Consider the following 10,900-nt stretch of genomic DNA (forward strand, 5'->3'; position numbering starts at 1 on the left):
TATATTTCCCAGCTCTTCACAAAACTGACTATGCATTCAGGTATAAAAATGTCACAAACAAATACAGAAAAGCAGAAATACTGAATGTTTCTTTCTTTCTTTCTTTCTTTCTTTCTTTCTTTCTTTCTTTCTTTCTTTCTTTCTTTCTTTCTTTCTTTTGGGGCTAGGCAATGGGGTTAAGTGACTTGCACAGGGTCACACAGCTAGCAAGTCTTATGTATCTGAGTCTGGATTTGAACTCAGGTCCCCCTGAATCCAGGGCCTGTGCTATCCACTGCACACCTAGCTGCCCCTTAAATGTTTCTTTTTCTGACCATAATGCAATAAAAATTATATTTAATAAAAGGCTTTTGAATATATAGATTAAAATGAATTGGAAACTAAATAATCTAGCCCTAAAGAATGGGTAGGTTAAAGAACAAATCATAGAAACAACCAATAATTCAATTAAAGGTGATGAAAACAATGAGACAATATACCAAGATTTGCAGGATGCAGCCAAAGCAGTACTTAGGGGAAATTTTATATCTTTCAGCACTTACATCAATAAAAGAGAAAAAGAACAGATGAATGAATTAAGCATGCAACTAATAAAATGCTCTAATACCAAAAAAATACTTGAAAATCAAAAGAGAAGTTGACAAAACTGAAAGTTAAAAAAAATCATTGAATTAATAAATAAAACTAGGAGCTTTTTTTTGGGGGGGGGAGAAAAGCAATAAAATAGATACGCCATTAGCTATTTGATTAAAAAAGAAAAGCAAATTACCATTATCAAAAATTTCTTTAAAAATGAATTCACAAGCAAAGAACAAGAAATAAAAGCAATTATTAGGAGTTATTTCATCTACCTATATGCTGATAAAACTGACCATCTAAATGAAATCAATGAATATTTATAAAAAATATAAATTGCCCAGACTAACAGAACAGGAAAGCAAATATTTAAATAACCTTACTTTAGAAAAAGAAATTTTAAAAGTCATAAATGAACTCCCAAAAAAACCCCAGGAGTAGATGGATTTACAAGTGAATTCTATCAAATATTTAAAGAACAATTAAGTCTAATACCATATAAACTATTTGATAAAAAAAATCCTTCTTTGGCACAAATATAATCTTGATACCTAAACCAAAGGGTGAAAAACAAAGAAAGAAAACTACAGACCAATTTCCCCAGTGAAAACTGATGTATAAATTAAAAAAAAAACAAGAGCAATGAGATTACAGCAATACATCATAAAAATCATACACTAAGAACAGGCTGGATTTATACCAGTAATGCAGGGCTGGTTGAACACTGAGAAAACTGTAAGTATAACTGACCATATTAATAACAAAACAATGAAAAATCATATGATTATTTCAACAGATGCAGAAAAGGCTTTGGACAAAATACAACATTCATTCTTGTTGAAAAAAAAACCCACTAGAAAGTATGGTAATAAATGGATCTTTCCTTTAAATGCTAAGTAGTATTTATCTAAAACCAAGCAAACACTATCTGAAATAAGGATAAGCAAAAAGCCTTTCTGATAAGATCAGAGGTGAAGTAAAGATGCCCATTATCACCATTATTATTTCATATTTTACTAGAAATATTAGCCGTAGCAATAAAACAAGAAAAAGAAACTGAAGGAATAATCACAGTCAAAGGAAAACCAAAACTATGACTTTCTGCAGATGATATAAAGGTTTACTTAGAGAACCTTAGAGATTCAACTAAAAAACTAATTGAAACAACCACTTCATAAAATTTGCAGAATATATAAATAAAGCAACACAAATCAATCAGCATTTGTGTATATTACCAACAAAACCAAGCGGGAAGAGGTAGATATTTAAAATAACTACAGACAGCATAAAATACTGGGAGTCCACCTGCCAAAATACAGGAACTACATAAACTTAATTACAAACACTCTTCACACAAATGAAGACAGATCTAAGTAACTGGAGAAATCTTAAAGGCTCAAGGGTAGGCCAAGCCAACCTAACAAAAATGACAATGTCATCTAGAACAGTTTATTCAATTCTATTATGATCAAACTATCAAAGAATTACTTTGCAGAGCTAGGAAAAAATAACAAAATTCATCTGGAAAAACAAAAGGTCAATAACATCAAAGGAATCATTAAAAAAAAAAGTGGGAAGGTAGGAGGACTGGTAGTACCAGATCTCAAACTACAATAACAAAACAGTAATCATCAAAACAATTTGGTACTGGGTAAGAAATAGAAAGGTTGATCAGTGGAACAGGTTAGGTACACAACATATAGAAGCAAATAAGCACAGTAAGCTAAGTCTTTGATAAACTCAAAGATCCTAGCTATTGGGGTAAGAATTCACTATTCAACAACAACAACAAAAATGTCAGGAAAACTAGAAAGTAGTCTGGCAGAAATTAGGCATAGACTAATACCTCACACCATATTCCAATACAAGTTCAAAATGGCTACATGACTTAGACATAAAGTGTGACATCATAAGCAAACTAGTGAAGCTTGGAAGATATTGCCTATCAAATCTATAGATAGTGGAAGAGTTTGTGACTAAGTGGGGAGGAGGGAGGGAGAGAAAGAGAGAGAGAGAGAGAGAGAGAGAGAGAGAGAGAGAGAGAGAGAGAGAGAGAGAGAGAGAGATGTTCATGGGAGTAAAATAATTTTGATTACATAAAATTAAAAAGTTTTTGTACAAGCAAACCAATACAGCTAAAATTAGAAAAAAAGCAGGAAACTGGGGGAAATCTTTGCAACAAGTGTCTCTGATAAAGATCTCATTTCTAAGATACATAGGGAAATGAGACAACTTTACAAAACTGAGAACCATTCCCCAATTTATAAATCGTCAAAAGATATGAATAAGCAGATTTCAGAGGAAAAAATAAAATCTATTATCTATAGCCATAATAAAATGCTCTAAATCACTACTAATAAGAGAAATGCAAATTAAAACAACTCTGAGGTACCACCTCACACCTATTATATTGGCTAAGATGACAAAAAGAGAAATGACAAATGCTAGAGGGGATGTAGAAAAACAGGTACAACTAATTCACTTTTGGCGAAGCTGTGAACTAATCTGAGAAGCAATTTGGAACTATGCCCAAAAAGCTAATAGATTGTGCATACCCTTTGACGCATCAATACCACTACTAGGGATATACTCCAAAGTGATCAAAGAAAGAGGAAAAGGACCCTTAATGTACAGAAATTACTAAACAAGTGATATGAATAAGATGGAATACTATTGTGCTTTAAGAAATAATGAAAGGGATAATTTCAGAAAAAAAAACCCTTGGGATGACTTGTCTGAACTGATTCAAAGTGAAGTAAGCAGAACAAGGAGAATAAATTCATACAGTAACAGCAATTATGTAAAGAAAATCCAACTTTGCAAAACTTAGTAACTCTGATCAACACAATTCCAAAGGATTCATGATGAAACATGCTATCCACTTTCACATAGAGAACTGATGGACAGTACAGATCAAAGCATATTTTCTTCCCTTTCTTTCATTGTCTTTCTTTCTTTTGGTGGGGGCATAACTAATATGAGAATTTGTTTTGTGCAACTATACATATTTGTAATGGGTTTTGTTTTTCTTGCTTTCTTTCTCAAAGGGTAGGATAGGAAGAGGAAAAAAATGGGGACAGAAACTAAAGTAAAAAAAAAATTTAATTCCAAAAACAAAGCATGTAAAGGTGATACCAAGTTAAAGAAAGAAGGCTAATCAATATTATTAGCACTATATAGCCCTCACAATTCAAGTCAACAAGCATTTATTAAGAACTCACTATGTTCCAGACACACAGTATCATAAAGTAATGTAATGAAAAATCTCTAGCGACAGAAAGTCAAACTTGAGACAGACCAGTTTTTATCCAATCAAGTCAATCTTAACACTACTATAATTCAAAAGCAAGATCTGAGAAGAAAAATAAACAAAACAAGAATACAAATTAGCTATTACCTTCTGTATTACATTCACTTCCCTTCCCCAAATTCCAATTTAGTACCAGGCAGTACTTTTTGTATCATTTTGGATACTTTTTGTATCATTTAAATGACATGGAGATTAGCTAGCTTTCTTATCTCAAATGGAAAGTAGGAAAATAAGATATGTAGAAGAAGGAAGATGTCAAAGATTCTCACACCCAATTTGGCACTTTTTTTTCCAACTAATTTATCTGGTATTATTATATAAGTATCCGTGTTTATGTCTTATCACACTACTAGATTGCAAGCTCCACAAGGGCAAAAACCTAACCCTTCATCTTCCCTAGCACAACACAGATTGGTTTTTTTGTTTTGTTTTGTTTTTGGCTAGGCAATGGGGTTAAATGGCTTGCCCAGGGTCACACAGCTAATAAGTGTTATGTGTCTGAGGCTGGATTTGAACTCAGGTCCTCCTGAATCCAGGGCCAGTGCTCTATCCACTGCGCCACCTAGCTGCCCCTCACAACATAGACTGTTAATGATTATGTAGAGTGCTTTGTAAACCTTAAAGAGCTAAATAAAAGTCACCTACTGTCATAAAAACTGTTCTTAGACAACACACACATCATTGAAAAAATCAAGTTGGTAATCTCAAGCCACATAAAATTCAGTATTCTGTTAGAGCTTTAGCAATCATTTTATCAACTTATTTTATTAATGAAAGCAAGTATTCCTTTCAACAATGAAGATATCAACCTCTCTACGCCTCTTCTTCCTATGACCACTTGTCCATGTTCTACCATACATTCACTAAACATGCTAGAGGCCTTTCCAATTTCTTCTAGAATCATGAAGATACCAATAAAGCATATGGGCTATCAACAGTAATCGCATGCTCTCATTACATGGCTAGTTCAATTTTTGCACTTACATTTGATTACATCCTTTATATTGCTTTACCTTTATAATTTCTTTTTCTGTAATATGTTGCAGCCTACTTATGCAACTTTTCATTGCTGTATTCTGAACTTGAATTCTTTGGAGGTTGTATTCCATGACTCATAGATAGACAACATCACTGGATACATACTGCTATTAAAAATACGGATTTTTGTTTTCAGAGAAAAGCAAAGGGCCATTAACTACTCTGTTCAGTAGAGACAAATGCAAGGTAAGTAAGAACAAATATGTCTACAAGGAAAAGATCTGGGTGACATGGAAGCATGTGACAAACATGTTGACATTTCGAGTTATAGGTAAATTTAGAAATGTTCTAAAATATATTTAAAAGTCTCTCCAGTCAAAATTGTTTCATTGTGTTCAACTATGAAATCTTATTCCTCCCCAGTAGGAAGCACCATATCCTGGAAAGAAAATTAGATTCGGAATCAGGATTTAGGTTTAAAACCTGGTGCTGCCATTCACTACCTGTGTGACCTTTGGCAAGTGACTTAACTTCTCCAGGTCTAAGTTTATGCATCTGAAAAATGAAGGTGTTGGACTAAATGACTTCCAAGATCTATTCTAGGTTCCAATAAAATCTGAACCTTGAAAATTTACTTGTTTGAATTAAGTGTTCAAAGAGCATTTCTTCTCTAACCAAAAGCGGATTATATTCCTCATCTCACTAAAATGAAAACCAAATACTAGCAATTCAAATCTTCCTAAAAAGTTTATATCTACACTATTGTCACAAAATGTTTGCCAAGAGACTACTTTTCTATCAAGATATAAATGAAAATGGAATTACAAATTTTCTTGCAAATGGCATATTATCTAAAAATTGACCCATTTAAAAAAAGTCTTTACAAATATTTTAAGTATTACATGAGAAATGTACTTGCTTTGATTATTTCAAGGATTTAAAACTATTTTGGCCACTCCTCCACAATCCCTTTATAACTAGATGCTTTTCAAGGGTTGCTATGGAGGGGGGAGGGGGGAGAGGAGATGGAACATCATTCCATAGGCAACCTTGTGATGAGCCTTTCAAAACATAACTAGGGCAGCCCTTAAACAATAAATAGAGTCAATCACCAGGCCCAGACTCAAAGCCTTGGGAAATGCAGTAATTACAAAAACATTAAAGGAGTACTTCCCAAATATTAAAAATATTCACTCAGTCATACCTTCCAGAACGTTCAAGAGATTAACAGGCATCTCCTGAGAGATAAAAGAGAAATAGGACAAGATTGCTAGGAAAAAACAAATAAATATAAAACCCCTTCTCCAAATGAAAACAAATGAAAACATTAAAACATCTGAGTATTGACATGAACAAACCACTGTGTTCTTGTGGTTTAGGCTGTCACCAAGAGCTCCTCAAATGGAATTATTGGTATATTTCTGATTGGGACCCTTTATACTTTCTGGGTTTTTTTTAAGGTAACCCAAGGAATAATACATAACAGAAAAAAAATATATATATATATATATTTTTTTTTAAGCAACAAGTCATGTGCCAAAACATACAATTGTTTCAGGCTAAAACACTATAATAACACTGAGAAGATATTCTTTAAGGGCTCATAAGCCTAACTTCCTAGAATTCTTGTTCCCCATTTCTCAGACATGGAGAAGATTGATTATGTATCAGAAACAGGCTCTTGAGGAATAGTTATTTTCTATTTTCTACTAACAAGACCTTCTACCTGCTAACTTCCTCTAAAGAGGATTACAACGAGAAAGTGAGCCAGAGGAAATACAAGTTCCTGTTTCAAGAATCAAGACATCAAACTGTATATAGGCCAATACAACAGAAGATCTCTAAAACGTAGTTCTCAAATTTTTTTAATCAACCATTTCAACAAAGCAAAATGTTACTCTTCTCTTAGCACCTCCTACTTATAATGAGAATTAATACAAAGAATAAGTAAAAATAAAAAGGTCACATTGCAATTAAGTTAATCACAAGTAAATGTCAGAAACTAAAGCATAGTGTCATATTGCAAACAATAATATGGGATACTCTTTGAGACCCTGCCCTTCATGGAAGTATTCAGAAAACTAAAGATAAAATGCAGTGCTGGTAGGGCTATGGAGGGGGAAAAAAAAACACTCTTACACTACCGGTAGGCCTGTGGACTGATACAAATATTTTAGAGGATCATTTGCAATACTGCAAACCTTTTCAATATGGATCACAAAAAAAAAAAGAATCAAATCTTATGACCCCGGGATTACACTGCAAAAATTTATCCCTAAAATATTATCATAAAATACCTCCTTTACCACTACCACCCCAATTATAACTACTCTATAATAACCAAAACTTGGGAAGGAGGAACCTAGATGTTCAACAATTGGAGAATGGCTGAAAAAAATATGATAAATTAGTATAATGATAACATAGCATAGTGGATAGAGAGTTAGACTGGGAATCAGGAAGACCTGAATTCAAGTCCTTCCTCTTACAGGCTATTTAATCTCAGATAGATTACAATCAGCCTCCCAGCAGCTTCAAGCAACTCTCTTAAGATTAGTAAACTCTAAGGAGAACTGCTTATCTGCATTAATACTAGAAATCTTACTCTAAATTCCCTATATCAACAAAATATAGATGTGGTCTAAAAATTCATGTCATAGAGTGTTATGGCACCATTTAAAACATTAAACACAATGAATATAAGGAAATACAGGGAGAGCTACAGAAAGAGATGAAGTCATCGAGACCAGAACTATATTCACACTGTAAACTATTTAAAAAATAATAAGAGTAATAAAGACAAATCCAAAGGCAGTAAAACATCAAAAAAGAGAATTTTTTTTCCTTATTTGCTTTTTGTTCACATAATCATCCAATGCCTGAGTTGGAAGGAACCTTAACAGTTAGTAGTAGTAGTACTAGTAGCTAGCATTTACATAGTGTTTTAAGATTTGCACAGCACTTTACAAATATTGTACCACTTTATCCTCACAACTCCAGAGAAATAGGCGATTTTATTGTCTTCATTTTACATGAGGAAACCGAGGTACAGAACTGTTAAGTGATTTGCCCAGTGTCACACAGCTAATAAGTGTCTGCACTCTTACCCGCTACCACCTAGCTGCCTAATTACCTTCCAAGGAAGTCCAATCCACTTTTGGTTATCTTGGGTAAGATGTTTTTCCTTGGAAACAGCCCAAGTCTTTTTTTTTTTTTCTGAAACCACCCACTACTTCTGGTTCTTCCCTCTGGAACCAAGGCTAACCCCTCTTCAAATGACAACTGACATGTCATGCCTCCTTACCCCTAATTTTCTCTTTTCCGGATTAAACATTTCTATGTTCCTTCAACCCAATCTCATTTGGCAAGATCAGAAGGCCCTTAATTATTAAGATTGCTCTCCTCTGGATACTCTCAATGTCTAAGTGGTGGTCCCTGGGACTGAGTACAAATACTGTTCTGACTAGAGCAGAGTGCAGCAAAATCATCAACTCCCTGGTCCTGTTACTATGCCTTTGTTAAAGCAGCCTAGGATCACATTAGCATTTTAAGCTCCCCCATCACACCGCCTCAAACTGAGCTTGTAGTTCTCTAAAATCACAAAACTTCTTTGAGAAAAACTGCAAAACAGGCATGTATTAACTCATATAGTTTTACCAAAAGCTATAGGTTTCATGCAAGACTTTACTCCTTCTTTACTGAGTTGTTTTTATTTTTTAAAAAGTTAAAAAAAGTCGCTTTAAAAAACTCAGCAGTCTGAATATCTAAATATGAAAAGATAAGTATAAGTAGCATTTTCCCTAAACTTATAAAGCTATACAACCCAGTGTTTGTCTTGAGCCACTGTGCTGTTACACAATGTATCAAGGCCACAAAGCCAACTCAGTTAATATGTTTATCATTACATTGTAGTCCTATCTTCTCCAGTGACTATGATATTATCTTTTGAAGCAGTAATAAAAGACCGCTTTTCATTCGTTTGCTTTTGATGGTTCTGTGCTGCTTCTGGATTTTTCCAGTGTACATCTCTTAGAAGCAAATTAAACCAGAATAAGTTGTTCCAACTAATGAAGTAAACTTTTGGCTTATTATCCCGTCAGAACTATACATAGCAATATCAACAATCTTAAGACATCTCAGTTCTTGATTTTTGGTTGTTTTGCGTGTGTGTGTGTGTGGGGGGGGGGATATTGAACTATATGAATTTAAATAAATATCAGCAAAATAGTGCACGACTACGCGAAGGTGGAACCAGTTTAATCCAAAGTGAATCCAGTTGTTAAAACACCTGCCTTTTTCTTTTAAGATGCATTGATAATACTGAGTGACGAAAAGTTGCACTTCAGATCCCTACATTTCAAATCCTTACACCTACGCTGTGTGCATGTGTGGGTCTATGAAAATCTGAAAGAGGGGGTCCAGTCCATCCTTAAATCACATAACAGTTTTTCACACACCAACACATGCCTAGTGTAATCACTTCTCAGAAATGCTAGCCATGCAATTGAAAGTGACGCAAGCTCCCAAACACTTTCCATCCAAGATCCACAACCCACCCACTCTTCTTCAAACATTTCCGAAAGGAACCTCTGAATCGAAACCCGAGCTTGAAAAGTCTCTGAAGTTTAAACCCCACCAACAGAACCCTCGGGGTAATTAGGGTACAGGCTACCAACCTTAAACAAAAAAAGGGAAAGAAAACAAAGAAACACAATACAAACAAAACCCGACAGAAGAAAATAAAATTGTAAACAATCACAGCCTGGAGACTCTGCAGCCCCACAAGTGGTTGGGTTTCAGGTGGATGCCTCTCCCCTGGGACGGGAAGCGGGAGTGAGTTGATAGTCCCTATTCGAGATGAAAAGGCTGCAAAGCCTGGCAGCTGACAGAAGCCAGGACTAGTTGGCAAAACTGATTTTCTAAAGGGGTGGCATTTGTGCGACCTTCCCATTGCACATCTGCGGGCGCAGCCTTCTCGCTCCCTCCCCTCTCCACTCCCCCGTCCCTGCAAACAGCTCCCCCTCCCCTCCCCTTCCCCCACCTCCCGGAGCATTTGTAAACACCCTGGGCCCGTCCGCCCATTCACTCCCACCCCCCTTTTCTGTCGGTGGGCCCCAGTTATGCTTTCTTTCGAGATCCGCGCCTCACTGGGAGCGGGAGGAAGGGGGCTCCTGCCCTCTTTACAAAACGCTTCCCTCCCGACAACACTCGCACCACCCCCCAGCCCGCGCCCGCGGGACCCTCTTCTCACCTCCGCGGGCCTCGGGACTCCCTCGTTCCCTCCCTCCGCCAGGCCCCTCGGGGTTCCCCCCCCTCAGCGCCCCTGCCCCCTCCGCGCGGTGCTCGGGCTGCTGACAGGAGCGGGAGGGACCCCGGCGGCCAGGGCTGGGGGGCAGCTGCGGCGCTCACCTGGCTGAGCCTAAGCGGGGGGCCGCGCGCCCGGGTCCCGGCGCTCGCGCTCCGCAGGCGGCGACAGGACGAGGCCCCGGCGGCCCCCGCGGCGGCGGCAGCAGCAGGGGCAGGGACAGACCAGCGCGCGCGGACGCCGGAGCAACTGACTCCAGACAGCCGGGGACCGCGCGCGCGCGCGCGCGCGCGCGCGTGGAATAGCTCCGACTTGGTGGGGAAGGGAGGGAGGAGGAGAGAGGGGAGGGCCGGGAAGGACGGGCACGCGCACTCGGGGGTTAGGATGGCCGGGTGGCGGTGGTGGGGGCTGTGGGGAAGGGGTTGGTACAGTGTAGACAGACCAGAAGGAGGCAAGAACTATTGATGATGAATCTTAAACAGGGAGGGAAGGGAGGGCGGGGCGAGAGCTGGGGCGGAGCTGTCAATAACAAGGAAAGAGCAGCGTGAGGGCTGGCCGACGTCATTGGGAACTAAGGACGGCTAGAGGAAAGGGGGAGGGTGTGTCCCTTAGGCGCATGCGCTGCCCTACTGTTCTACACCACGTGGTAGACTCCCTGGCTTCGGAACTGTGGAAGCCGAGTTGGAAGGTCCGCGGTCCAGCTGCTTGTTTCCTAGAGGACCTCGCCTAGG

The 10,900-nt window shown here is 37.9% G+C and overlaps 1 protein-coding gene across 1 annotated transcript in view; it reads right to left on the reverse strand.

Moving 5' to 3' along the window:
* Positions 1-10,631, reverse strand: part of ZHX3 (zinc fingers and homeoboxes 3) — a 150,328-nt gene extending 139,697 nt beyond the window's left edge. The window contains 1 exon segment of the mRNA XM_078150230.1: positions 10,274-10,631. The gene's annotated coding sequence lies outside the window, so the exon portion shown is untranslated.
* Positions 10,632-10,900: the final 269 nt, after the last annotated feature.

Source organism: Phascolarctos cinereus, unplaced genomic scaffold (assembly GCF_003287225.1).
Source record: "Phascolarctos cinereus isolate Bilbo 61053 unplaced genomic scaffold, phaCin_HiC Scaffold_2;HRSCAF=192, whole genome shotgun sequence".
Taxonomy (NCBI): domain Eukaryota; kingdom Metazoa; phylum Chordata; class Mammalia; order Diprotodontia; family Phascolarctidae; genus Phascolarctos; species Phascolarctos cinereus.